This window comes from Hemiscyllium ocellatum (assembly GCF_020745735.1).
Source record: "Hemiscyllium ocellatum isolate sHemOce1 chromosome 27 unlocalized genomic scaffold, sHemOce1.pat.X.cur. SUPER_27_unloc_5, whole genome shotgun sequence".
Lineage (NCBI taxonomy): Eukaryota > Metazoa > Chordata > Chondrichthyes > Orectolobiformes > Hemiscylliidae > Hemiscyllium > Hemiscyllium ocellatum.
In genome coordinates this window covers 816,390-843,684 of record NW_026867514.1, presented here as the reverse complement: position 1 = coordinate 843,684, position 27,295 = coordinate 816,390, and the positions used below count along the sequence as shown (strand labels likewise).

Below are 27,295 nucleotides of genomic sequence, written 5' to 3'. Positions count from 1 at the left end.
TTGTCAGAGAGAGAGAGAGAGAATGGGGTTGCAGAGTGTGGGGAGAGAGAATGGACGTGGGTCAGTGGGTGGGGAGAGAATGGAAGGGGGCAGAGGGTGGTGGAGAAAGAGAGCAACAATTAATGTTAGGTGATGGTGGGGGAGAGAGAGGGAATGGATGGAGAGCAGAGGGTGGGGGAAGAGAGAGAATGGAGGGGGGCAGAGAGTGGGAGGAGAGAGAGAATGAGTGTGGGAAGAGGGACTGGATGTAGGAAGGCAGACGGTGGATGAGAGACTGGACTGGACAGGGGACAGAGGGTATGGAGATAGAATGGACGGAGGTGCAGAGAGTGGCATGTGTGTCAAAGGGCGGGGGGAAGCTAGGAATAGTGAGAGAGAATAGACTGGGGGTGCTGTGGGCATGATTGGATCTTGATTGAATGGGGAGTTGGTGAATGCGTCCCACCCACTCCCAGCATCCCCTTCTTTCCACATGTGCAGTGCAGATTGTTGTGAATGATGCGAGAGAGAATCTGGAGCGTGAGCGCAGTTACCCTCAGATCCTGGCATCAGCAAACCACTGCCTTTCTGTTTTAAAAACTAAATAAAGATGTGGGAAATATACTGGGAATGGCAAGAAGAGACTAAGAAACTGAACTGAGAGCGCTCTCCGGTGAGGGGAGCTAGGCAAAAACAGGAGGATGGAAGGATGAATTCGAGTTGGAATCCATTGAAAGGTGGAGGAATTAGGAAACAGAGATTTTGGGTAGGAAATAGGGAAGGCTGTTCGGTACAAACTAGAATTCTCCTATACTATTTCCTGCCCTGCACTGACAGCGATGATCTGTATTCTCAAGGTATTAGCAGAGGAGGATTTGCTGTTCAGGCGCACACAAGAAATTTACTCAGGGCCTGAATATCAGCAGCGTTTGAATCCAGGAGGGGAAATTATTTGAAACATCAACGTGACTTGAGAAGCCCCGTGATTACACGCAGCCTGCGTTGGAGTGTTCCAGGATTCTGACTGTGCAGAGAACTTTAACTCGGTAGCGAAATGTGGACTAGTGTTCTCGCTGTAGACGAGCCCTTCTTTGGATCGTTGAAGCTGCTGAGACGCAATGACCCCTGCACAGTGGAAACTCTGTGGAAGCAAATTCAATTCCCCAAACGGGCTGGAGTGTCACCAGGACTGGCATGAAGCTAATCCATTCCTTCAATCCTGGAATGAAGTCAATCGATTCCTTCAATCTAAGACTGTGGGCAGCGCGGCAGCAGCTCAGTGGTTAGCATCGCTGCCTCACAGTGCCAGGGACTTGAGTTTGATCCCACCCTCAGGGTGATTGTCTGTGTGGAGTTTGCATTTTACTACCCCCTCTCCCCAATCTCTGGGTGCTCTGGTTTCCTCCCAAAGTCCCAAGATGTGCAGTTTAGAGTGGATTGGATGTTCTAAATTCAGGGATTAGCTGTGGAGGTTATTGGGTGGGATGTTCTAAGAGGGGTCAGTGTGTATTATTGGACTAAAGGGCCTGTTTCCACAGTGTAGGGGGTTTGATGATTCCCCCAACGTGTCTGCAGCCTGGCTTCTAGCTGCATCTCTCTGAGCCGAAGGTCCTCCAGCATGTGTTTTCCCTAGTTTCCAGCACCCAGAAACTCCAACTTTCTGCAAATCGAAAGACAAGTCCCACCCTGCCCTCTCTAATGTGTGCTATGTAACTGCTTATTCGGTTTTAGTGGTCCAGCAGAGGCTGGTATCCAAGTTCGGAACACATGAGGATGGCATCAACCAGGACCTTGGATTCCTGTCACATGACAGGTAACCCCACTTCACTGTCACGCTCTCTCACACCCACACAAAGCACACATTCTCACATTCACAGAGATCCCTCTCTGACACACACACATATACACCTTCTCACAGGCTGATACTCTATCACTCACACACTTTATCAAGCACGCACACACTCACACATACTCTCATGCATGCACACTTACAGAGAAGGCTGTGGTGTGATTTTGTATTTGCAGGTACATTGTGCGCTTTTTGAGCCAAATACAATCTACAGGCAGTCAATCCATGTGAGATTTTATAAATTCCTACTTTGGAAATAGAACCAGTCTCACTCAAGATTGGGATACAGATCATAAGTTGTCTCGAGAATGTGTCTTCAAGCAAGTTCTGGGATTTACATATTAATGAACCAAAACCTGCAACCCATTCTAAAAGATGAAAGATTTCACAACAATCTAAGTTTGTTCTATATCATTTCTGTTGCATGAAACTGCGACCTTTTGCTATAAAGTTTCCTATGATCCTGCTCCACAAACATCTGATGAATGAGCAGTGTTCCAAAAGTTAGTGCTTCCAAATAAACATGTTGGACTATAACCTGGTGTTGTATGATTTTAAACTTTGTTTCTCGTGAATACATCCCACACCTCCAGGTGCTGCCAGTAAACCTTACAATGTCGATAAAATGATGCAATACCTGTAGAGATGAAAAGTTTACAATTTCTAATGATATTAGCTACTCAATCACTGCTCCTTCTGATACACGATATTGGAAACTTAGTGCAAAAGGTTGAAAGAAATGCGCAGCTTTAAAACAAAAACCTACTGGATCTCACAGCTTTCATCGTCAGTCTGAGACTGGGGTTAAGTTCAAGTTACCTTTATTGCCGCCCAACTTTGTTACAGCTTCAGATCTCCTCAGCAAAAAAAAGGTGTACGAAAAAAGCTTTTTTTTAAAAACAGCTCAAAGCTCACACACTCCTCCCAACTCCACTTCCTTTACTGTTGGTCAGCACAGAGTTGTCCCTTCATAATTGGTCCTTGGTACAGCCTTAAGCTGAAGGAAGTATTGCCTCTCTCAGCAATTTCAACCTACACACTGTGTCCATTTAAGTTACTCCCATCATTTTACATGGGGGGCAGTCAAGAGTCAACCATGCTGCTGTGGGTCTGGAGTCAGGTGTACGCCAGACCGGATAAAGGATGCAGTTGAGATGACTGAGTGAATCCTTTCCTAAAAGGGACATGAGTGAATTAGATGACAGTTTCTCCCCCCAAAAATAGGTTCATTATTAGATTCAGAACTCCAAATTTCTGACCGAATTACAATCCCACCATCTGCCTCGGCGGGATTCAAACCCCAGGAATCCCCGGAATTGGGTTGATAGTCCAGTCGATAATGGCACTCAGCCATCGCTCCTTCAATCCCCCTGCAATGGCACGTGAACTCAATAGACAATAGGTGTAGGAGTAGACCATTCTGCTCTTCGAGTCTGCATCACCATTCATTATGATCATGGCTGATCATCCTCAATCAGCATCCTGTTCCTGCCTTATCTCCATAACCCTTGATTCCACGATCCTTGAGAGCTCTATCCAACTCTTTCTTAAATGAATCCAGAGACTGGGCCTCCACTGCCTTCTGGGGCAGAGCATTCCACCCACCCACCACTCTCTGGGTGAAGAAGTTTCTTCTCATCTCTGTCCTAAATGGCCTACCCCTTACTTTTAAGCTGTGTCCTCTGGTTCAGGACATACCCATCAGTGGAAACATGTTTCCTGCCTCCAGAGTGTCAAATCATTAAATCGCTGCAATGCACAAATAGGCCATTTGGCTCATTGAATGCTATCGGTATAGGAGTTGGGAGGTCATGTTGTAGCTGTACAGGACATTGGTTCGGCCACTTTTGGATTATTGCATTCGATTCTGGTCTCCCTACGATAGGATAGGAATGATGTTGTGAAACTTGAAAGTGTGCAGAAAAGATAGATAAGGATGTCGCCAGGGTTGGAGGGTTTGTGGTAGAAGGAGAGTCTGAATACGATGGGGAGTGTCCCTGGAGTGTCGGAGGCTGAGGGGTGATCTTATGGACATTTATAAAATCATGAGGGGCATGGATAGGGTAAATAGGCTAGAGGAAGTGGTGGAGGCTGGTACAATTACAACATTTAAAAGGCATCTGGATGGGTGTGTGAATAGGAAAGGTTTGGTGGGATATGGGCCAAATGCTGGCAAATGGGATACTAGATTTATATAGGACATCTTATCAGCATGGATGTGTTGGATCAAAAAGTCTATTTCCGTGCTGTATATCTCTATGTCTATTTGATAACAGGTGTTTTATTTCTGTTGATGTAAATATTATTAGGGAGAGATAATTCCTCAAGTAGGAGATGATAAGAATCCTGGGAGACCCCGAATTTCTGTTCTACTATCTAATTAACACACTTTAAGCACCAAATGTGCATTTATGTCTAATTTTGTCTCATGTTTCTTGTTTTATTCCCTGCTCCGATTACTCTCTCAGTCTGGATGGTTATCAGACTGAGAATATTTGGATTGGGCCTTGATCGACTGAATGTTTTATTGCTCTGGAAGGTGTAAAAGGGGCTCAAAGTTTCAGTAGAAAGTAAGCTGAGCCGAGAACAGACAACATCTTACTCCGTGGGAACAGGGAGAAGAGGACAGAGAAATCAGGACCTGAAATCCGAGCCAACACCAGAGTACCATGTTATTAGTGCTTTGATTAGCAGTGCCAACCCTCTATCTTTACCTCGCTTCCTATTCAACTTGAATGTCACGTACCCCCTCAATATTCAGATCCAATCCTTGTCATCCTGAGGCCATGTCCCTGGAAGGAGTCTCAGATCATAATTATTCTCTTCAATGTGTGCAGTCAATTCATTCAGTTTTGTTACATTGCAGCACACATTCGGCCAGACAGTCTTCAGTTTCAATTTTTGTGTTCTGTAGAATCCAGTTTTGATTGATTAGATTAGATTCCCTAGTGTGTGGAAACAGGCCCTTCGGCCCAACAAGTCCACACCGACACCCTGAAGAGTAGCCCACCCAGACCCATTTCTTTCTGATTAATGAACCTAACACTATGGACAATTTAGCATGGTCATTTTGGACTGGGACATTGACTTTCCGTGTCCCTTTCTATCATTCTCTGATGTTCATTTTCCACATCACTACATTGCTCACCTGCCTTGATTCGGATTGACCATGAAAAATGCATGTTTATTCATTCGCAGTAATAGAAGCAGGAGTAGGCCAATTGGTCCATCGAGCTACTCCACCATTCATTAAGAACATGGCTCATCTATCCATCGTCTCAGCTCCTCTTACCTGCATTATCCTGACTATCCTAAATTCACCTACCATACAAAATCCCATCGAACTATGTCTTGAATATGGCTGCTTCCACTGCTTCCTTGGGCAGAGATTTCCATAGATTCACCACTCTCCGGGAAAAGCAGTTCCTTCTCCTCTGTCTTAAACCTACTCCCTAATCTTGTGACCTAGTCTCACTCACCGGCAGAAACGACTAGATAGCGTGGGTCTGGGTGGCATGCTCGTCGGATGGGTCAGTGTGGATTTGATGGGATGAATGGCCTGCTTCCACGCTGTAGTGATTCTATCATTTACCGCAGTTGTGTTTGCCATGGACCGCAGAACCAGAAACTCCCAACTTGTGCAAATCGAAAGACAAGTCCCACCCTGCCCTCTTGTACGTGTGTTATCTAACTGCTTAATCATTTCTAGTGAATCCAGCCCACACCTCCCGCTGCTGCCAATAACCTTTACAAAGCTGATGAAACAATGCTATACCTGCAGTACTGAAAATCGTAAGGCTTCGAACTATACCAGTTACTGATTCACCGCTCCCACTGATGGGCAGCATTGGAAATACAATGTTGGAGGCTGAAAGAAATGAGCAGTTTAAAACAAAAACTCACCTAACCCTTCAGTAGGCTCCCTGCTCAGCACACTTTACTTCAATCACTCCAACTCCACATTGCAACAAATTCCCACTTTCCACCAATATCCTGAATGTCCTCACTCACTCAGTTGCTGTCTCACAAATGAAAGATTTAATTGTAGCTTCTGCTCCCAGTAAGGACGAAACATCTTTGAAAGCTGCTCTGAAAGTCCAGTCTTCACAATGACACTTCTACTTTCCTTCAGTCCAAATTGTCCGTGCTGATCAGATATCCCAAATTAACATAGTCTCATTTGTCAGCACATAACCCATATCCCTCTCAATTCTCCCTATTACCAGATACCTTTTAAAATGCTTTAATTATACCAGGCTACACCACTTCCTCTGGCTGCTCTTTCCATACACAAACACCCTCTGCGTAAGAAAGGTGCCTGTAAAGTTCCTTTTAAATATTTCCCCTCTCACCTCAGACCTATGCCCTCTAGTTTTGGAAACCCCTACTCTGGGGAAAAGATTTTGGCTATTCACTCTATCCATGCTCCTTATGAACTTCTATAAAGTCACCCCTTAGCCCCCAATGATGCAGAGAAAACAGCCCAGCCGATTCAGCCTCTCGAGATAGATCAAACCCTCCAACTTTGGCAATAGCCTTATAAATCTTTTCCAAATCCTTGCAAAAGTTTGTAACACTTTTCCTGTAGCAGCGAAACCAGAACCGAATGCAGTATTCCAAAAGTGGCCTAATCAATGTCCTGTACAGCCGCAACATGACCTCCCAACATCTATATTGAAATGCACTGACCTTTAAAAGCAAATATACCAAACGCCTTTTTTGCTATCCTGTCTACCTGCGACTCCACTATGAACCAGCACTCCAAGGTATGTTTATTCAACAACACTCCCCATTAAATGTGTAGATCCTGCCCTGATCTGCCTTTCCAAAATCCATATTTCAAAATAGAGTTGAGAAACGTAGAAGCCGTGATTGAATGGTGGAGCAGATCTGATGGACTAAATGGCTTAATTTCTGCACCTATGTTGTATGGTCTCTTGCTGTCCTGGACACAGTGAGAGAATTGGAAACAGGAATAGGTCATTTATATTTCCAGCTGGCACCAGCATTGAACAGTTCATAACTGGATATAAACATACCTGCATCTAGATGGATAGGCTGGGACTTTTTCACTGGAGCATCAGAGGTTGGGAGGTGACCTTAGAGAGGATTATAAAATCATGAGAGGTATAAATGAGGTGAACGGCAGGTATTATTTCCCTAGTGTGGGTGTTTCAAGATTAGGGAGCAAATTTTGAAGGTGAAGAAAGAAATATTTTATAAAGACATGAGGGGCACCTTTTTTTTTAAAGATAAAGAGTAGTTCGTGTGAGGAATCAATGTCCAGAGGAGTTGCTGGATGCTGGTGCAGTTACAATGTTTAAAAGGTATTTGGATAAGTACATGAATAGGAAAAGTTCCGAGGGATATGGGCCAGTCATTGGCAGGTGGGACCAGTTTAGTTTCAGAACACCATCAGCATGGACGTGTTCGACTGAATGGTCTGTTTCTGTGCTGTATGACTCTGTAACTGCTCTGTACTGGTCTTAAAACCATTTTCTTGCCTCCTCCCATAACTTCTTTGTTCTTCAAAGTCACATGAACTCAGCCTTGAATAAATTCAATAACCGACCTAACTGCAGGAAGACATCCTCACTTCTGAACTCAATTCCTCTCGCTGATATACCATTTGCTTTGCTCATTGCTTGCTGCACTTTCTGACAACTGGCAGTGACTGGTGTCGAAGGACACTGAGGCCCCTTTGTCTATCCACACATCACTCCTGATGTAGGGCTCGTGCCTGAAACATCAACTCTCCTCCTCCTCAGTTGCTGCCTGACCGACTGTGGTTTTCCAGCGCAATATTCAACTCTGATACAGCACAGCAGTCCAACGTTGAGCACGTATACCTTAGTCCAACACAGGCACCTCCCGATCGTAACAAATATTAAGCGTCCAAATGCGAATACGGGAGACAAATGCCGAAGCGATTTTATTTGGCCGATTTTTTTCCCCTGTGCCTCGACATTTTATTTCTTTTGCATTTTGTCTGGCTGCTCAACGTTTCTGCCTTTCCCCATGGTAGAGGTTTTCCAAAACTAGAGGGTAAAGGCTTAAGGTGTGGGGGAAAGATTTTAAAAGATCTAAAAGACTAGGAATAGAACATTTACCCCTTACTGGGCGAAAGTGAGGACTGCAGATGCTGGAGATTAGGGTCGAGAGTGTGGAGCTGGAAAAGCACAGCAGGTCAGGCAGCATCCGAGGACCAGGAGAATCGACGTTTCGGGCAAAACCCTTCATCAGTGAATAGCCATGGGGAACTGCAGGGCTGTAGCGTAATCGAGTGAGTCTAAGTGGGATGCTGTTGGGAAGGTCGGTGTGAATGGCCTGGAGGGATGATATGGTACCATTGCCTTAGCCACGTGTATATTGAGAAATGTGGGAGGAGTGGGTTCCAGTTCGTTGGACATTGACACCAGGCCTGGAGAAGGTGGCATTTGTGCCATCTCTCTCTTCACATTCTGCCCCCTGTCCATTTTCGCCCCATTCACTGCCCCCTGCCCATTCTCTCTCCTCACACTGCACCTCTATTCTCCCCCCAACCCTCTGAACCCCAGTCTGTTCCCCTGTCCATTTCCCTCCTTTCTCCACCACCACCAGCGACCCCCTCATCCCCCGCACCCCCACAATCGTCCTTTCTCGTGCCTCAGCCCTCTTTGATCGCTGTATGAAGTCTTTCTCAGGGGAGAGAGAGAATGGATGGTGATGCCTTTACCTGGGAAACACGGCATGTGGGAAATAGTTGATATTTAAAATTGAGAATAACTAAAACCGTATATTCAGAAACTTCGTTACAGTCGGGACGAATGTTATTTTTTCCAAAAAAAAGCTGCAAAAATCTTTCTGAAACTTGCATTGATGTATGTGCAGGTAGGCCACAACAAAGGAGAGGCTGGAAGGAGTGAATGAGTGAATAAAAGACAAGTCCCAACATTGCCCTCGAGGAGAAAGTGAAAACTGAAGATGCTGGAGATCAGAGTCGAGAGCGTGGTGTTGGAAAAGCTCAGCAGGTCAGGCAGCATCCAAGGGGCAGGAGAATCGCGTTTCGTGCATAAGCACTTGGCACTCGGCCATCGTTCGTTCAATCCCCCTGCCATGGCGCGTGAACTCACTGGTGCCTCCGCAGGTGGGAGGAGCAGGTGAATCCTTTCCGGCACTGACAGCAGGTGAATGGCCTCTCTCCGGTGTGGACCCGCTGGTGGGTCAGCAGTGCAGCTGACTGAGTGAACCCTCTCCTGCACGTGGGGCACGTGAATGGCTTCTCTCCCTTGTGGACCCACTCGTGCGCCTGCAGATGGCTGATCCGACTGAAGCCCTTCCTGCACACTGAGTAGGTGAATGGCCTCTCCCCTGTGTGAATGAGTCTGTGGGTTTCCAGCACGGATGGGGAAGGGAATCCTTTCCCACGGTCCCCACATTTCCACGTTTTCCCCATTGAAGGAGCTTTCCTTGTGTTACTCTGGGTTTGAAATTACCAGTCTATCCCCACTGTGAGGGGTGAGAGTTTGATTCCCCTAAGCTGAGTAAATGGTTTGAAGCACTTTTCACAGTCAGCGCACTGAATCTCCCTCACTCGGGTGTCTCATTATTCTTCCTGCCACACCAGTGTCCAAAATCTTTCAAGCAAACATGTCTTCTTGATTGGAATGGCTGCTGATATTCAAGGCCCAATGAATCAAGTGGCTCTGTCAGAAGTTGATGTATCATTTGCTTTCAGATTTCTTTCTGCACGTCTTCCTGCAAAGAAAAATCACAAAATAAGTGATCACTGTCAGTACAGTTAAATGAACATAACATAGGTGGCAATTCCTGTAGATTGCCAGATGCCTGCTGATCACATATTATCCAGGCCACAGAAACGTGAAAACCCTCATGCAGCCAGATAGGCTTAGGTATGTATGGAGGAAAACTTCATTTCAGTGACAATAACATGGAACATACTGCCTACAAAGATGCTGGAAATGGAGCTGAATCAAGGATATGAAAATGAAATGTTAAGACTGCTTGAGAAAAGAAAGGCAGTAAAATTGCTGAATGACTTCCTGCTGGCCTATTAAATAAAAAATAATGACAAAAAAGGACGTAACTCCATTATTACATTAGAAGGTGAATAATAATTTCAAACAAACCTTTACAACAGCCAACAATATCAGATATACACCATATAGAACAAAGAACAAAGAAAATTTACAGCCCAGGAACAGGCCCTTCAAGCCTGAGCCGATCGAAATGTACTGTCTAAACCTGTTGGTCAATTCCTAAGTATTGTATCCCTCTACTCCCCACCCACTCATGCATTTATCCAGACGCATCTTAAATGAATCTACCGTGCCTGCCTCTACCACTCTGCTGACAACGCGTTCCAAACGCCCACCACCCTCTGTGTGAACTAAAACTTGTTTTCGCTTTGAATAAGTGCTGCCATTGCCGCGTTCATTGTAATGGTAGTTCTGCCCCATCCCTGAGTCAGGAAGTCGGATCTCGTTTAACGAAGCTGCTTTTTGAGAAAATTGATTATCCGTTTTCGCACAAGGTAATGTAAGAAGCTAGGGCTCGTCCGGGATTTGAACCCGGGATCTCTCACACGTCCACGCATCAGAAGGCCCGAAGCGAGAATCATACCCCTAGACCAACGAGCCACCCGCAGTAAGCGTCCTACATTTTTTTAAATAATGTGCCAATCCCTTAAATGCTGCTCAGTTCCATGGGAATCTCACCTTTTCGTTGTGAACATGAGTAAAGGAGCAATCTTTTTCGAGGGTGCAAACTGTATACGTGCCAAACTGAGGGAATACACGAGGAAAATAGCTTTAAGAGAGACGGAAAGTATTTGAGCACCTTTGGAGTGTCTGCTCCCTCCCTGGGTTCACTCCAGTTGCTACAAATGAATAGTGTTTCACCCACCCGTACCTCTCCTCCCCTCTCGCTGCTGGAGGATGGTATATGGAAAGAGTGTGACATTGCTTTGCTCCCACATATTGCCCAGAGGGTGGAAGTTTCACTCTGAAACTGACAGGGCTGCATCCGCATTGTGACGTCAACAATGGAGGCGGGACGGACAGCTGCCCTGCAGTTGAGACACGTGTGGAGGGGAGGACACTGCAAATCCCACTCTCCTCCAAGTCAATGCAGTTTGAGTTCAAGCAAAGCAAGGGGTTTAAATGTATTTTAGGAAACCTCCTTTGTGCCGTGGGAAAACTCCTGCCGCTGGAAATACAGTGTTACAGATTCATAGTAACAGAAGCAGGACGAGACCATTTGGTCAAGCCTGCTTCGCCATTCATGAAGATCACAGCTCCACCAACCTGCACTATACCGACTAACCTTAATTCCCCTACCATGCAAAAACACATCCAACTATGTCTTCAGTATACTTCATGAAGCTGTCTCAACTGCTCTCTTGGGCAGAGGATCCCTTGGATGCTGCCTGACCTGCTGCGCTTTTCCAGCAACACATTTTCAGCTCTGATCTCCAGCATCTGCAGTCCTCAATTCCTCCGAGAGAATCCCATGGAGTCTCACAGAGTGACACAGATGTACAGCACGGAAACAGACCCTTCGGTCCAACTCGTCCATGCAGCCGAGATATCCTAACCTAACCTAGTCCCATTTGCCAGCACTTGGCCCAAATCCCCATAAAACCTTCCTATTCATATACACATCGAGATGCATTTTAAATGCTGTAATTATACCAGCCTCCATCACTTACTCCAGCAGCTCATGCCGTACATGCATCACCCTCTGCGTGAAAAGGTTGCCCCTTATGTCCTTTCTATATCTTTCCCCTCCCCTCCCTAAACCTACGCCCTCGAGTTCTGTTCTCCCCCATCCCAGGGAAAAGAACTTGTCTATTTGCCCTATCCATATCCCTCATGATTTTATAAACCTCTATACGGTCACCCCTCAGCCTCTGATGCTCCAGAGAAAATACTCTGTTCATCCTCTCCCTATAGCTCAACCCTCCAACCCTGGACACATTCTTGTAAATCTTTTCTGCACCTTTTCTAGTTTCACAACATTTTTCCGATAGGAAGCTGACCAAAATTACATGCAATATTCCAAACGTGGCCTGACCAATGTTCTGTACAGTGGCAACATGAGCTCCCAACATCTATCCTCGATGCTCTGACCAACAAAGGAAAGCACACCAAACGCCTTCTTTACTATCCTATCTACCTGCGTTTCTACGTTTAAGGAACTATCAACCTGAACTCCAAGGTCTCTTTGTTCAGCAACATTTCCAATTAACTTACCATTTAGTGTAAAAGTCCTGCTCTGATTTGTTTTTTCAAAATGCAGCACCTCATATTTATCTACATTAACCTCCAAAAGCCACTTCTCAGCCCATTGGCCCATCTGATCAAGGTACCGCTGTAATCATCTGCGGTAACTGTCCTTGCTGTCCACTACCCCTCCAATTTTGGTGTCATCTACAAACTTACTAACTATACCTCCTCTGTTTACATACAAATCATTTATATAAATGACAAAAAGTAGCGGACCCAGCATCGATCCTTGTGGTACACCATTGGTCACAGGCCTTCAGTCTGAAAAGCAACCCTCCATCATCACCCTATATTTTCTTCCTTCTAGCCAGTTCTGTATCCAAATGGCTAGTTGTCCCTGCATGCCATAAACCTTGCTCACCAGTCTCCCATGGGGAACCTTGATGAACGCCTTCCTGAAGTCCATATAGATCACTTCCATCGCTCTGCCCTCATCAATCCACTTTGTACTTCTTCAAAAAACTGAATCATGTTCCTGAGACATGATTTCCCATGCATAAAGCCATGCTGACTATCCCTAATCAATTCTTGCGTTTCCAAATACATGTAAATCCTATCTCTTAGGATTCTCTCCAAAAGCTTGCCCATCAGGGATGTCTGGCTCTCCGGTCTATAGTTCCCTGGCTTTTCCTTATCACCTTTCATAAATAGTGGCACCACGTTAGCCACCCTCTAGCCTTCTGGCACCTCACCTGTGACTATTGATGATGCAAATATCTCAGTGAGAGGCCCAGCAATCACTTCCCCAGCTTCCCACAGAATTCTAGGGTACTCATGATCAGGACCTTGGGGTTGATCCACTTTTAAGCATTTCAAGATAGGCAGCAATTTCTCATCTGTAATATGGACATTTTTTCAACATGTCACCATCTACTTTCTCACATTCGATATCTTCCATGCCCTTCTCCACAGTAAACACTGATGCACAATATCCGTTCCGTATCCCCCGCACCATCTACTGCAGCTCCACACAAAGGCCACCTTGCTGTTCTTACAGGGGCCCTATTCGCTCCCTTGTTATCCTTTTGTCCTTAATGTATTTATAAAAACCCTTTGGGTTACCCTTAACTCTATTTGCCAAAGCTATCTCATGTCTCCTTTTTGCCCTCATGATTTTCCTCTTAAGTATACTCGTTCTGCCTTTATGCTCTAAGGAGTCACTCGATCTCTCTGTCGATACCTGACGTATGCATCCTCCTTTTGTCTAAACCATTTCTCAATATCTCTAGTCATCCAACATTCCCTACACCTACCAGCCTTTTCTTTCACCCTAACAGGAATACACTGTGTCTGGACTCTTGTTATCTCATATTTGAAGGCTGCCCATTTTGCAGCAGTCCATTAACCTGCGAACAACTGCCCCAATCAGCTTTTGAAAGATCTTGCCTAATATCTGAGTCTTCCTCCAATTTAGAACTTCAACTTTTAGATCTAATATATTATTTTCAATCACTATTCTAATGTTAATAGAATTATGGTTGCTGGCCCTTAGGTTTTGCACCCTCGCCAGTATGTACACCCACATTGTGAATTAGAAAATTTCCTTTTACACACTTAACAAATTCCTCTATTTGGCGGATAAGTAAATGGGCAGGAGTTATACCTTGGGTACACTCTTCCTTCATTCCCACCAACCCTAACACCATTCCTACCCCAATAGTCCAACGGCACTTTCCCCTGCAACTGCCGAATGTGTGACACCAGCCCATTTACCTGCTCCCTCCTCACTATCCAAGGGCCCAAACCTACCTTCCAGGTGAAGTGGCACTTTATCTGCACTTCCCACAACCGAGTCTACTGCATTTACTGCTCACAATGTGATCTCATCTACAATGGGGAAAACGAAGCATAAACTGGGTGACTGCTGCACAGAACATTTACGTTCTGCCCGCAAAAAAGACCCTGAGCTTCCAGTTGCCTGCCAATTCCACACCCCACCCTGTTCCCTGGCCAACATCTCTGTCTCAGGTTTGCTGTAGTGTTCCAGCGAAGCTCAGCACCAGCAGAACGAAGAGCACCGAATATTCCATTTGGGGACCATGCATCCCTCCGGTCCCAATATCGAATTCAATAATTTCTAGGGCCTCGTCCCTACTACACATACCAAGCCTTGCTATCACATAGTCTGTCATTACACACTACCTATTCTTAGCCACGAACAGTCTCCAATTACCCTCCCACGCAGATCGTTATAAACTCCCTTTCCTGTTCAACTGTTCTTCCCTCGCTTTGGGGTCTGTCCTGATCTATCATTTACTGCCTCCGCCTTCCTCCCACGATATCTCCTGCATATAAACCGGCATTTTCCCAATCACCATCAGTTCTGTGGAAGGGTCATCGGCAACTACTGTTTTTTTTGTTTTTGATTTACAGCAGCCGCAGTTCTTTCAACTTTTTATTGAGGTAGAGTTGGAAATTGTTTCGAGAGACAGAAGGAGAGGGGGGAGAGACAGAACAGACATGAACTGTTGATCTCCGTTGTTCCTCATAACGTCAGATCATTGTAGTGCGATCACTTCCCTTAAGCATGAATAGAGGTTGCAGGGTGTCTATGAGCTTGTGGCGCCACGTTAGCGCGTCTGAATCCACATCAGAAGGTTGTGTGTTCAAATCCCGTCAAGCTCATTGATCTCAACTTCTTGCATTTCAAATCAAGAAAGGAGTCCGTTCACTCCGGATATCTGTTGATCCAAGTCCTCTTTCCGGTAACGTTCGATCACACGTGAAGCTTCACTGTCAGTTTGATTTGTGAACAGTGTCAGGAAGGTGGTGTGCCCAGTGTTTGGGTCAATGCTCAGCTCCCCAGGGATTGAAACACAGCCGCCTCCCTCTGGGCAGCTGCTTCGTTCAGTTGGTGACAGTGCGGTGTGAATAACATAATACTGATATTTCTTAAAACATAAGCCAGAGACTTCCAGCTTTATGTTTCAATTTATCAGGAGCGTGACAGCGAGTTCAGATAGAAATGTTTCCCACCAACAGTAAATTCTTTCTTCCCACTGGGCACAGTTAAAATTACCTTTATTCAATAGAAGGAGCGGAAACTACAGCCTGGCATCCTCTCTCCACATGAACGGTGAGCCTGAATTTTATAAACGGTGTCACTAAAATCCAGTGGCCGACTCTGATTTGGTTCAGTCGATTTTTTTTTTGCCAAGCGTAATTCACCGAGAGGATGCTGCTGTGTGAAACAGCATGGGGAATTACTGCAGGGCCTCCTGCACATGGAACACACCGAAACTGATGTGTTTCACCTTCACCAATTTATTCCCATCTCAGAGAAGAGAAGTTTGATGATTCGCATCACAGCAGCCAGACAGAGAACAGGAGAAGAGCACTCAGACCTTCACAAGCCTGTCACCACAGCTGGGTCATCGTGGCCCGTGTATCAGTTTGGGATCGTAATCTGTATCTACTGACTGGGAGCACAGCAAATTGGAGTGCTGGTGGGACTATCACACAGGAGAAAACGGCTTCGACAGATCAACTGGAGTGGTGCCCAATGCGCAACTCTGCTCACCTCAACTGAATAACTGTAAACAAATTACTCAGTGATTCAAATGAATACTCAGTTTTGAATCTGCATTGTGTCATGTACCTTCGAGGACGATGTCAAAACACTTTCATTGCTGTGATGGAGTATCCTGTTGGGCAGAATATACGCGTTGTCAAATTTTCCACGTTCTCTTGGTCTAACTCCGATTTCACTCAGAATCATAAACTGTGTGACAGCGCAGACTGAGGCCATGCATACCCACCTTAGCTCTGCTGGTTCAACACAATATGAAAATAACTGTCTCATTCTGTCGCCTTCCCCCTGTAAATCTGCACATTGTTACATTGAACATGTCCACCGAATTCCCTTTTGTGTCCATTGAATCTGCCTCTTTGTCACTGTCAGACAGCGACTTACTGACCCCACTCCCTGTGCAAAAACAGTCTTCATAATGTCACTTTTACTTATTTTCCTGATGACTTTAAATCTCTGCCAAATCGTTCTCGATCCTTTCAGGCCTGGGAGCATTTTCACTGCATTATTGCCTCTGTCTAAAACCCTCATGACGTGGAAAACTTCAATCATGCCAGTTTTCAGCCCTCTGTTCTCCAAAGAGAGCTACCTCAAACTTTCCAATCTGCCTTCATTGCTGATATTCCTCAGGACGGCACCATTCACTTCAACCTGTTCAGTGCTGTCTGCAATCACTTCACTTCCCCGCTTCCTGAAGTATCACCCTCAGAATTGAGCGTAATACAGGTGGAGGTTTCATTCAGACTCGGATTGCGCGGGCGAAAAATCTGCAATACTTGTTTTCACTTTGAGAAAGTGTTTCCCTTCGCCGTCTTCACCGCAATGGCAGCTCCGCGCCGTCCCTAATTCAGGCAGTCCGATCTTATTTAACAAAGCGGCTTTTTGAGAAAATTGATCGGGTATTTTTGCTCTGGTCAATTTAAGAAATGATGGTTCGCCTGGGATTGAAATCCGGGAAATCTCACACGTCTGCATTCGCGATAAAGCTAGAATCATATTCCAGACTAACGAGCCACCAGCCATGGGTGCAGCCACCTCCTGAAGCAGCTGAGACTTGCTCAGTACGAAATACATTGTACATTGCTCCCAGAATTGCAAGCAGGGAAGAGTTTCAAGAACATCTGCTTCTCAATCTGTCTCCCTGCTCCCAGGACGCTGCTGTTTGTCCCGTCTCCAGGCACCGGGCTCTCTCCACTGGTGGATAATTGAACCATTTTATTTCTCCTTGCAAGCTGTCCTGGTGGAAGAAGGAGCCCACACGCTCTTCTGCTCTCTCTCTCACTAGTTGTTGAGGCTGGATAAGTCAGTTGTACAGAAATGCGTAAGAAATGGACAACTTTGAGCTTGTTCCAAAGGTCCTGTTAACGGAGAGACTGAAAGATGCTGTGTTGTCGGGACCGAGAGAAATGGAGAACCTTCCCTCAGGTAAATTGGTATGAGTGCATATTTGTGCAGCCTGCTTGGTGTTCAGAATTTGTCTTGACACAGCAATCCTGCAGAGTGTCTTTTATTACACAGGCGTCGGTTTCTTTACCGCAGGAAATGGACAAAAACAGCAAGTCATGTGTTTCAACTTCACCGGTTCATTGCCATCTGAGAGAAGAGGTTTAACAGTTGAGATCAGAACACACCGACAGAAAACTGGACAACACGACTCAGAGATCCACAAGCGTGCCAGAATAACTGTAAATTTGACTTGTGTATCGATGTGACACATTGAGCTCAGATACACGAAGTTTTGGGAAGCAGATGACAAGGTAAAGGAGAGAGCAGAGCGCCGTTATAGGGGAAAGCTGCTGAAGACGACATTGAGTAAATAAGTGAAAATGGTTTCCCTTCTGGGTTGTGATCCCAACATGCACCCGCTGTGCCATTCTCCTGCATTGCACGGCAGCTTTCCCGAGTACTCAGTGAAAAGTATTCAGCTTTTCAGTTGGCGTGTGTCTTGCACGTTCGAGAATGAAATCAAAAGATCTTCACTGCTGTAGTATCATGTGCTGTTGTGCAGACATATCGCCGATGTGCAAATATAAACTCAGGGGGTAATGTACACTGGAGACTCTGGAGACAAAGAAGAAACCATGATCTCATTCGACGTGACGGCACTGTTCACTTCAATTGACAAAACCCTAGCCAGAGAAACAATAGCCCACCTACTGGACATACATAACAGAACACAGGAGGCCGAACCTATCAACAAGGACGGCATACTTAAACTACTGGATCTGTACCTCACTACACACTTTACATTCAACAATCAGATATACGAACAAATCAACGGAACACCCATGGGATCACCAATCTTGGGACTCATAACAGAGGCAGTTATGCAAAGGTTAGAACAAACAGTCCTACCACAAATCCAACCCAAACTCTGGATCAGATATTTCGATGACACCTTTGTAATCATCAAAAACACAGAAATAGTAAAAACACACCGAATCATCAACGCCACACTCACAGGAATCCGATTCACGAGAGAAGAGGAAAAGGATAGCCAACTCCCATTCCTAGACGTGTTAGTAGAGAGAACACCTAACGGAGAATTCACCACAAGGGTACACAGGAAACCAACACACACAGACCAAGTCCTAAACTATGAAAGTAACCACCCCAACACACACAAAACGAAGCTGCATCAGGACACTATTCGAAAGAGCCACAACACACTGCAGTACACCAGAACTGCGAAAAGAGGAAGAGGAACACCTATACAAGGTATTCGCCAAAAACGGATACACACGCAACTTTATCACCAGATGCCTAAGAGATAGACCACGGAACAAGGACATGCCACAACCAAAAGGACTAGCCACACTACCATATGTCAGGAGCGTCTCAGAACTGACAGCCAGACTATGGCGACCCTTAGGACTCATAACGGCACAAAAACCAACAGCCACGCTCAGACAACAACTTACTAGAACAAAAGACCCAATACCCAGCATGAGCCAAACTAACGTAGTTTACAAAATACCATGCAAGGACTGCACAAAACACTATATAGGACAAACAGGAAGACAGCTAACAATCCGCATCCATGAACATCAGCTAGCCACAAAACGACACGACCAGCTATCCCTAGTAGCCATACACTCAGACAACAAGCAACATGAATTCGGCTGGGAGAGCACTACTATCATAGGGCAAGCCAGACAGAGAACAGCCAGAGAATTCCTAGAAGCATGGCATTCATCCACAAACTCCATCAACAGACACATCGACCTGGACCCCATATACAAACCACTACAACGGACAGCTGAAACTGACACCCGGAAGCGGCAAGAACAAACCACTATAAATACCGGAAGAAACATCAAAGAAGTGCTTCACAGGAGGCTCCAGAGCACTGATGATGTCTCCTAGCCAGGGGACGAAACGTTTGCAATAAAAACTTCCAGCTCGGCGAACAGAACCACAACTCTGAGCCAGTTGAAACTTGCTCAGCGTGAAATACATTGCTCCAAGGATTGCAAGCAGCAAAGCGTTTCCAGAACATCTGCTTGTCATTCTGTCCCCGGGGCGCTGATGTTTGTCTCATCCCCAGGAACTGGACTCTCTGTACTGGCAGATAATTAAACCATTTTGTTTCTACTCGCAAGCTGTTCTGCGGTGAGGGAAGAGTCCATTCGCTCTTCTGCTGTCTCTCTCAATCACTTGAGGTGAGAGAAATCACTTACATTAATGCGTGGGAAGTGAGTAACTTTGAATATGAATTTCCTCGAAAGGTCTATTATCGGAGAGATAGAAAGATGCTGTGCTGGCGAGACAGAGAGAAATGGACACCAAACACTCTTCCCTCAAGTAAATTCACATTGTTGTGCAGCCTTCTTGGTGTTCAGAAATCGTCTTCACGCAGCAATCTTACAGAAAGTCTATTGCAAAGTGGGCACCGCTTTCTTTGCTGCGACTGCGCAGCACTTAACATCTGAGTCCCAAGTGTCCCAGATGAAAAGAATCCGAGTGAAACCTTCACTCACTGAGAGCCATTCCCACGGCCCTGAGCTGAGGGACTGCAGGCAGTCCAACACGGAAGGGACGGTTAAAAATGAACCAGTTTTGCTCCCTCAGCCTCTCTGTCCCAGAGACAGGCAGTGGGACGGCATAAACACGTAGCACCATTCTCGCGCAGACACAAGCCGTTCAGCCCATCGAGTCCACGGCGACTCTCTGCCACTTGCCTCTCTCTGAGGTGATTCACAATCAGTGATATCTGTCCTCATAGGAAGGAACTGTATCTGAGTGGTGATACGGTTTCTGACATACTGATAGTCTTGTCATTCACGTCCGACCCGGCGTGGCGATTAATGCAGGGAATGGATGGAAGTACAAGGCATGCGTTTCAACTTTATTAGCTCATTGGCATTGAGAAGAAGTGGTTTTGCGAATCAGTTCATAGGAAACCGACGAAGAACAGGAGAAGACCACTCAGACCTCCAAAAAGCATGTTACTTGAACCGTGTGAGTTCCCCGAGAGTATCGGTATGTTACAGGGTATTCAGACACTCAGGCAGTAGGTGCAAAGGCAAGGTATAGAATATAGCACAGCCCCAGTTCAAAAGGAAGCCGCTCAAGGAGACATTGCACTACACTGGAGGATGACTTCAATCCATCGACCTCGGGGCTATGAGCCCAGCACACAACCACTAAGCCACTCTGCTCCTACATGCGGAGGGTTTTCCACAGGTCCCTTCGAGACCGATGTCAAAGATCTCCACTGCTGTCGTATCATATGCTGTTGCGCAGACGGATGGACGCTGTGTAAATATAAACTTTTTCCTAACTTCCCACATTCTGTTGGTCGAATTGTGATTCCATTCTGAATCACAGCATGTGTCACAGCACAGACGGAGGCCATGCGGCCCACCTTCGCTCTGCTGGTTCGACACAGTAAGTAAACGTGGGTCTCTATTCGTATCATTCTCTTTCCTTCTCCATGTAATTCTGCACAGTGTTACTTTAAACATGACCACCGAATTCGCGTTTGCGTCTATTCAATCTGTCTCTTTGTCAGTGTCAGTTAGGGTTTTACTGAACGCAACCACTCCCTGTACGAAAGCGTTCTTCCCAATGTCACTTTTAGTTCTTTTCCTCATGACTTTAAAACTCTGCCGAATTGTTGCCGATCCTTTCAGGCGTGGGAGCATTTTGACTACATCACTTTCTCTGTCTAAACTTTGTATGACTTGGAAAGCTTCAACCAGGCCAGATTTCAAACTTCTCTTCTCCGAGGAGAGCTGTCCCAAATTTCCAATCTTGCTTCAGTGCTGACATTCCTTAAACACGGCACCACTGACGTCAACGCAATATTCCATCATTTCACTTCCTTGTTTTCTGCCCAATTTGTACTCCAAGCAGTAAAAACAATGACTGCAGATGCTGTAAACCAGATTCTGGATTAGTGGTGCTGGAAAAGCACAGCAGTTCAGGCAGCATCCGAGGAGCAGTAAAATCGACGTTTCGGGCAAAAGCCCGCACTTTAGCGAAGGTACTTTTTGAGAAAGTTAACCAGGCACTCTTGCACAAGTCAGGAAACGCGGGCTCGTCCGGGATTTCGTGCAAGTCTACGTAGTAGAAGACCCAAAGCGAGAGTCATACCCCGAGACCAACGAGCCACACCGAGAGCACACAAGCACCCCCGCTCCACCTCTTTAACCAGCTGAGTCTTGCTCAGTGTGAAATACATTTGACATTGCTCTGAGAATTGCAAGCGGGAAAGAGTTTCCGGAACAGCTGCTTCTCATTCAGCCTCCCTGCTGCTGTTTGTCCCGGACCCAGAAACCGGGCTCCCTCCACAGGCAGAAAGTTAAACCGTTTTGTTTCGCAACTTTTCTCTGACACCGGAGTGAACCTTGATAAGCATTGCCCTCCGCAACATAGGGTACAGAGAACAACAGAAGACCACTCAGACCTCCACCAGTGTGTCATCTCAATTGTGCACATTGGGCCAGTGTATCAATGTGAAATATTTATGTCAAAGTTTTTTGGGAAAGAAAAGAAAAGGCGAGGTGCTGAACAGTGTGCCGTTATACGGAAAAGCTGCTAAAGACGACATTGAGTGAATAGGAGAGATGGTTTCCCTTCTGGGTGATGCTCCCATCATGCACCCGCAGACATATCGCCGTTGTGCAAGTATAAACTCTGTCTAAGTTGCACCATTCTGTTTTTTCGAACTGTGATTTCGCGCAAAAGTACAAAATGTCAACACTCACAATGTTCAAACTTTACAAAGTTCTCAGAGATATATTTAGCGAACACCTGGAAGAAATTCTCCCAAAGGTACCTGGGGAATTTCGGTTTGAGGGCTGTTGAACTTTAAGTCGAATGAAGGGACACAAGAAAAATTAAATTTAAACTGTAAAACACACGTAACCGCGTCTACAAACAGACACTGCCAAGCAGCCCCGACCTGCTCCGTCGAGAGAGTGAAGACTGTTCACTCGTATTGTAGCTGCAGAGGCAATCATCCCCACACATGCAAACAAATCTGCATCAGGACGTGATTTCAACGAGCTACATCACACTGCAGCACCCAGAAAAATGAACAGCCCGTAGGCCAGCTGAAAACTGCTTTCCTAACCGGGAATCGAACCCGGGTCGCGGCGCTGAGAAGGACAAATCCTAACCACTAGACCACCAGGGAGACACAGAAGCAGCTGTGTAGCTCTGCTGAAAATGGCCTCGCTGCCCGGGAATCGAACCCGGGCTGTGGCAGTAAGAAGACTTTCACCGGTACATCCATCAATGTAATTTTTTTGTGTCCATCGCTCCCGATGCGATCTCTATAACATTGGGGAGACTTAGAGTCAAGTCACATCTCCGGGACTCCCCTGCGCGCCTTTATTGGAAAAAAGCGCGGAGTGGACCCGGAAGCTGGTGTAGCGCAAGCTAACCTGGGTAGGTTTCTCTTCCTATAAATGCGCGCAGGAGAGTAACCCGAGGCACTACAGGGGTAGTCCCTCCCACCCGCCCTCCTCCTCTAACCTTATAATAAGATCCGTTATGGTAAGCAGGAAAGTGCTGCATTTTGCTTGTTCTATTCTTCAGACCTAGTTTTTAATAAAGGTTACTTTTAGAGGGATGGCAGCGAAGATAGTGCAATGTTCCTCGTGCAACATGTTTGAGTTGAGGGATGCCATGGTCGTCCCTGCTGATTACACTTGCCATAAGTGCACCCATCTCCAGCTCCTCCAAGTCCGTCTTCGGGAACGGGAGCTGGAGTTGGATGAAATTAGAATCATTCAGGAGGCAGAGGGGGTCATGGATCAGAGCTTTAGGGAAGTAGCAACTCCAAAGATTGCAGACAGATGGGTGATAGTGAGGGGTACTTGGAGATAGCAGCCCGTGCAACGACCCCTTGCGGTCGTTCCCCTGAAGAACAAGTGTATCATTTTGGATAAGTCGTAGTGGGGGACGACTTACGAGGGTTAAGCAGTGGGGTTCAGGCCTCTGGCACGGAGTCTGTTCCCAATGCTCAGAAGGGAAGGTTGGAAAAGAGCAGAGCAATAGTTATTGGGGACTCGATAGTTTGGGGCACAGATAGGCGGTTTTGTGGGGGCGAGAGAGACTCACGATTGGTGTGTTGCCTCCAGGTGCAAGGGTACGTGATGTCTCTGATCGTGTTTTCCGGGTCCTTAAGGGGGTCGGAGAGCAGCCCGAAGTCATGGTCCACATTGGCACCAACGACATAGGTAGGAAGAGGGATGAGGATGTTATGCATACTTTCAGGGAGTTAGGTTGGAAGCACAGAGTTAGAACAAATAGAGTTGTTGTCTCTGGTTTGTTACCCGTGCCACTTGATCGCGAGTTGAGGAATAGTGAGAGAGAACAGATAAATGCGTGGCTACAGGGATGGTGCAGGAGGTAGGGGTTCTTTCTGGGGAAGGTGGGACCTCTATAAACAGGATCGTCTACACCTGAACCTGAGGGGCACCAGTATCCTTGGGGGGACGTTTGCTAGTGCTCTTTGCGGGGGCGGGGGGGGGGGGTTTAAACTAACTCTGCAGGGACATGGGGAACCTAAACTGTCGCTTTAGAGTGCAGGACCTTGAGTGTAGGGAGGTTAGGAACATGGCATCAATCTCGAAGGAGGGTGCCTCTAAACAGGAACGTGACTTGAAGTGTATATACTTCAATGCGAGAAGTATACGAAATAAGATAGGTGAACTTGCTGCGTGGGTTGGGACCTGGGATTTCGATGTTGTGGCTATTACGGAGGCATGGGTAGAACAGGGACAGAATTGGCTGTTGCAGGTTCCAGTGTTTAAATGTTTTAGTCGGGTCAGAGGTGGGGGTAAAAGAGGGAGAGGTGTGGCACTGCTTGTCAAGGATAGTATTACAGCGGTGGAAAGATGATGGATGAAAACTCGCCGTCTGAGGTAGTTTGGGCTGAGGTTAGAAATCGGAAAAGTGAGGTCACCCTGTTAGGAGTTTTCTGCAGGCCTAATAGTCCTCGAGACGTAGAAGAAAGGATTGTGAGGGTGATTCAGGAGAAGAGTGAAAGTAATAGGGTGGTTGTTATGGTGGACTTTAACTTTCCAGATGTTGACTAGGAAAGCTATAGCTCGAGTACTTTAGATGGTTCGGTGATTGTCTAATGTGTGCAGGAGGGGTTCCTGACACAAAATGTTGACAGGCCAACAAGAGGTGACACCATACTGGATTTGGTTCTGGGTAACGAATCAGGCCAGGTGTTAGAATTGAAGGTAGGTGAGCAATTTGGGGACAGTGACCACAATTCGGTGACTTTTACTCTGGTGATGAAGAAGGTTACGTGTGCACTGTAGGGCAAGAGTTATAGCGGGGGGCAGGGAAATTATGATGCGGTGAGGCATGACTTAGGATGCGTGGCTTGGAAAAGTAGGCTTCAAGGGAAGGGCACAATCGATATGTGGAGCTTGTTCAAGGAGCAACTATTGAGTGTCCTTGATAAGTATGTACCTGTCAGGCGAGGAGGAAAGGGTCGTGTGAGGGACCGTGGTTTAATAATGAATTGGAATCCCTTGTTAAAGCGAAGAGTGCGGCCTATGTAAAGATGAGGCGTGAAAGGTTCAATTGGGGCGATTGAGAGTTATAAGGCAGCCAGGGAGGATCTAAAGAGAGAGCTAAGAGCAGCAAGGAGGGGACATGAAAAGTCCTTGGATGGTAGGTTTAGGGAAAACCCAAAGGCTTTCTATAGGTATGTCAGGAATATAAGAATGACTCGGGTAGGAATAGGTCCAGTCAAGGATAGTAGTGGGAAGTTGCGCATGGAGGCCGAAGAGATTGGGGAGACACTGAATGAATACTTTTCATCAGTATTCACTCAGGAACAGGACATTGTTGCCGAAGTGAATATTGAGTCACAACTAATTAAAATGGATGGCTTTGAGGTATGTAGGGAAGAGGTATTGGAAATTCTGGAAAGGGTGAAAATAGTTAAGTCCCCTGGGTCCGATGGCATGTATCCTAGGATTCTCTGGGAAGCAAGGGAGGAGATTGTACAGCCATTGGCCTTGATTTTTATGACTTCGTTGTCTACAGGAATAGTGCCAGAAGACTGGAGGACAGCAAATGTGGTTCCCTTGTTCAAGAACGGGAGTAGGGATAACCCTAGTAACAATAGGCCGGTGAGGCTCACTTCTGCTGTGGGCAAAGTCTCAGAGAGAATTGTAAGGGATAGGATTTATGAACATCTGGATAGGAATAATGTGATCAAGGATACTCAGCTTGGTTTTGTGAATGACGAAGAGCCGATGAGAAAGATGTTTTAGCTGGTTTAATTATCGAGCAGTGGAGATAGTCCAGTTCCTGGGGATGAGACAAACATCATCGCCCCGGGGACAAAATGACAAGCAGAAGTTCTGGAAACGCTTTGCTGCTTGCAATTTTTGGAGCAATGTGGAACGTACTTCACACTGAACAACTTTCAGCTGACTCAGAGTCTCCAATGTACATTGCTGTGTTTGCCGCCAGCTCAGAGAGAGAGAACAATAGGAAGGACGTAGGAGTGAATAACGATCCGCGTGAGAGGGCGAATAACTGTTCATGGAGACTGTTAGTGGCTAACAATACGTAGTGTGTCATAGCAGACGAGGTGATAACAAGGAGTCGTTTGTGTGGTAGGGGTCAAGGACATGGGGAAGTTCAGGCCCTAAAGTTATTGAACTCGATATTGAAGACCGGAGGGCTGTAAGGTCTCCAAGTGGAAAATGAGGTGTTGTTCTTTCATCTGGAGCTAGAACACTGCTGCAAGCCTGAGACAGAGATGTTGGTCAGGGAACAGGGTGATGTGTTAAAGTGGCAGACAACCGCCAGGTGAGGGCCTTTTTCCTGCGGGCAGAACTGGGATGTTCTGCGAAGCAGTCACCCAGTTTATGCTTCATGCTACATTGGGGAAACGACACTGTGAGCAGCGAATGCAGTGGACTAGGTTGTGGCAAAAGTGCTGCTTCACCTGGCAGGTATGTTTGAGCCCTTGGATATTCAGGAGGGAGCAGGTCAATGGGCAGGTGTTACACATTCGGCGGTTGCAGGCGAAAGCGACTTGGCACTATGGGAGGTGGGTGTGGGGTGTTGCGAGTGAAGGAAGAGTGGACCCGAAGTGTAACCCCTGGCACAACGGGTGCGTGTTGGGATCATAACCCAGCTGAGAAACCATTCTCTCCTATTCACTCAATGTCGTCTTTAGCAGCTTTCCCGTATAACAGCGCTCTGTTCTGCCCCTCGCCTTCTCGTCTGCTTCCGAAAAAAACTTGGACATAAATATTTCACAGTGATATACTGGCCCAATGTGCACTGTCGAGTTGATACACTCGTGGAGGTCTGCGTGGTCTTCTCCTGTTCTCTGTATCCTATGTTGAGGAGGGCAATGCTTGTCACTGGCCGCTCGGGTGCCAGAGAAATGTTTCGAAACAAAATGTTTGAATTATCTGGAGGTGGAGAGAGCCCGGTTCCTGGGGAAGGGACAAGCAGCAGCAGGGAGACTGAATGAGAAGCAGCTGTTCGTGAAACACTTTGCCGCTTGCAAGTCTTAGAGCAATCTCAAATGTATTTCATAGTGAGCACGTCTCAGGTCACTCCAGCGGAGTGGGGCTCTCTGGCTCGTTGGTCTAGGCGTATGATTCTCGCTTTGGGTGCTTCACTGTGATGAGTTGCGAGAGGTCCCGGGTTCAAATCCCGGACGAGCCCGAGTTCTTTTCATTTGACTTGTGCAAAACTGCCTGATTAATTTTCTCAAAACGCACCTTGGTGAAACGAGGTTGGGCTGTCTGGAGTACGGGCAAGGCAGAAAACAGGGAAGTGAAATGGTTGGATGTAGTGTCGAACAGGTTGACGTGAGCTGTGCGGTGTTTGGGGAATGTCAGCAATCAAGGTAGATTGGAAAATTGGGACAGCTCTCCTCGGAGAACCGAAGTTTTCCAAGTCATGAGGGACCTAGAAACAGGAAATAATGTTGTGAAAATGTTTCCACACCTGAAAGGATCCACAACGATTCGGCAGAATTTTAAAGTCACCAGGAAAAAAAGTAAAAGTGACAGGAGGAAGAACGTTTTCGTACAGGGAGTGGTTAGGGTCAGTAAGTCCCTGTCGGACATTGACAAAGAGGAAGATTCAATGGACACTGAAGGGAATTCGGTGGTCACGTTCAGATGTGCAGATTTACGCTGAGAA

The 27,295-nt window shown here is 46.3% G+C and overlaps 1 non-coding gene across 1 annotated transcript; it reads right to left on the bottom strand.

Annotated features, from left to right (window-relative positions):
• Nucleotides 1-10,377: 10,377 nt before the first annotated feature.
• trnap-cgg (transfer RNA proline (anticodon CGG)) lies at nt 10,378-10,467 on the bottom strand. The gene is given in 2 exon segments: nt 10,378-10,413; nt 10,432-10,467. It is a non-coding gene; the product is annotated as a tRNA-Pro (tRNA).
• Between the last annotated feature and the right edge of the window lie 16,828 nt (nt 10,468-27,295).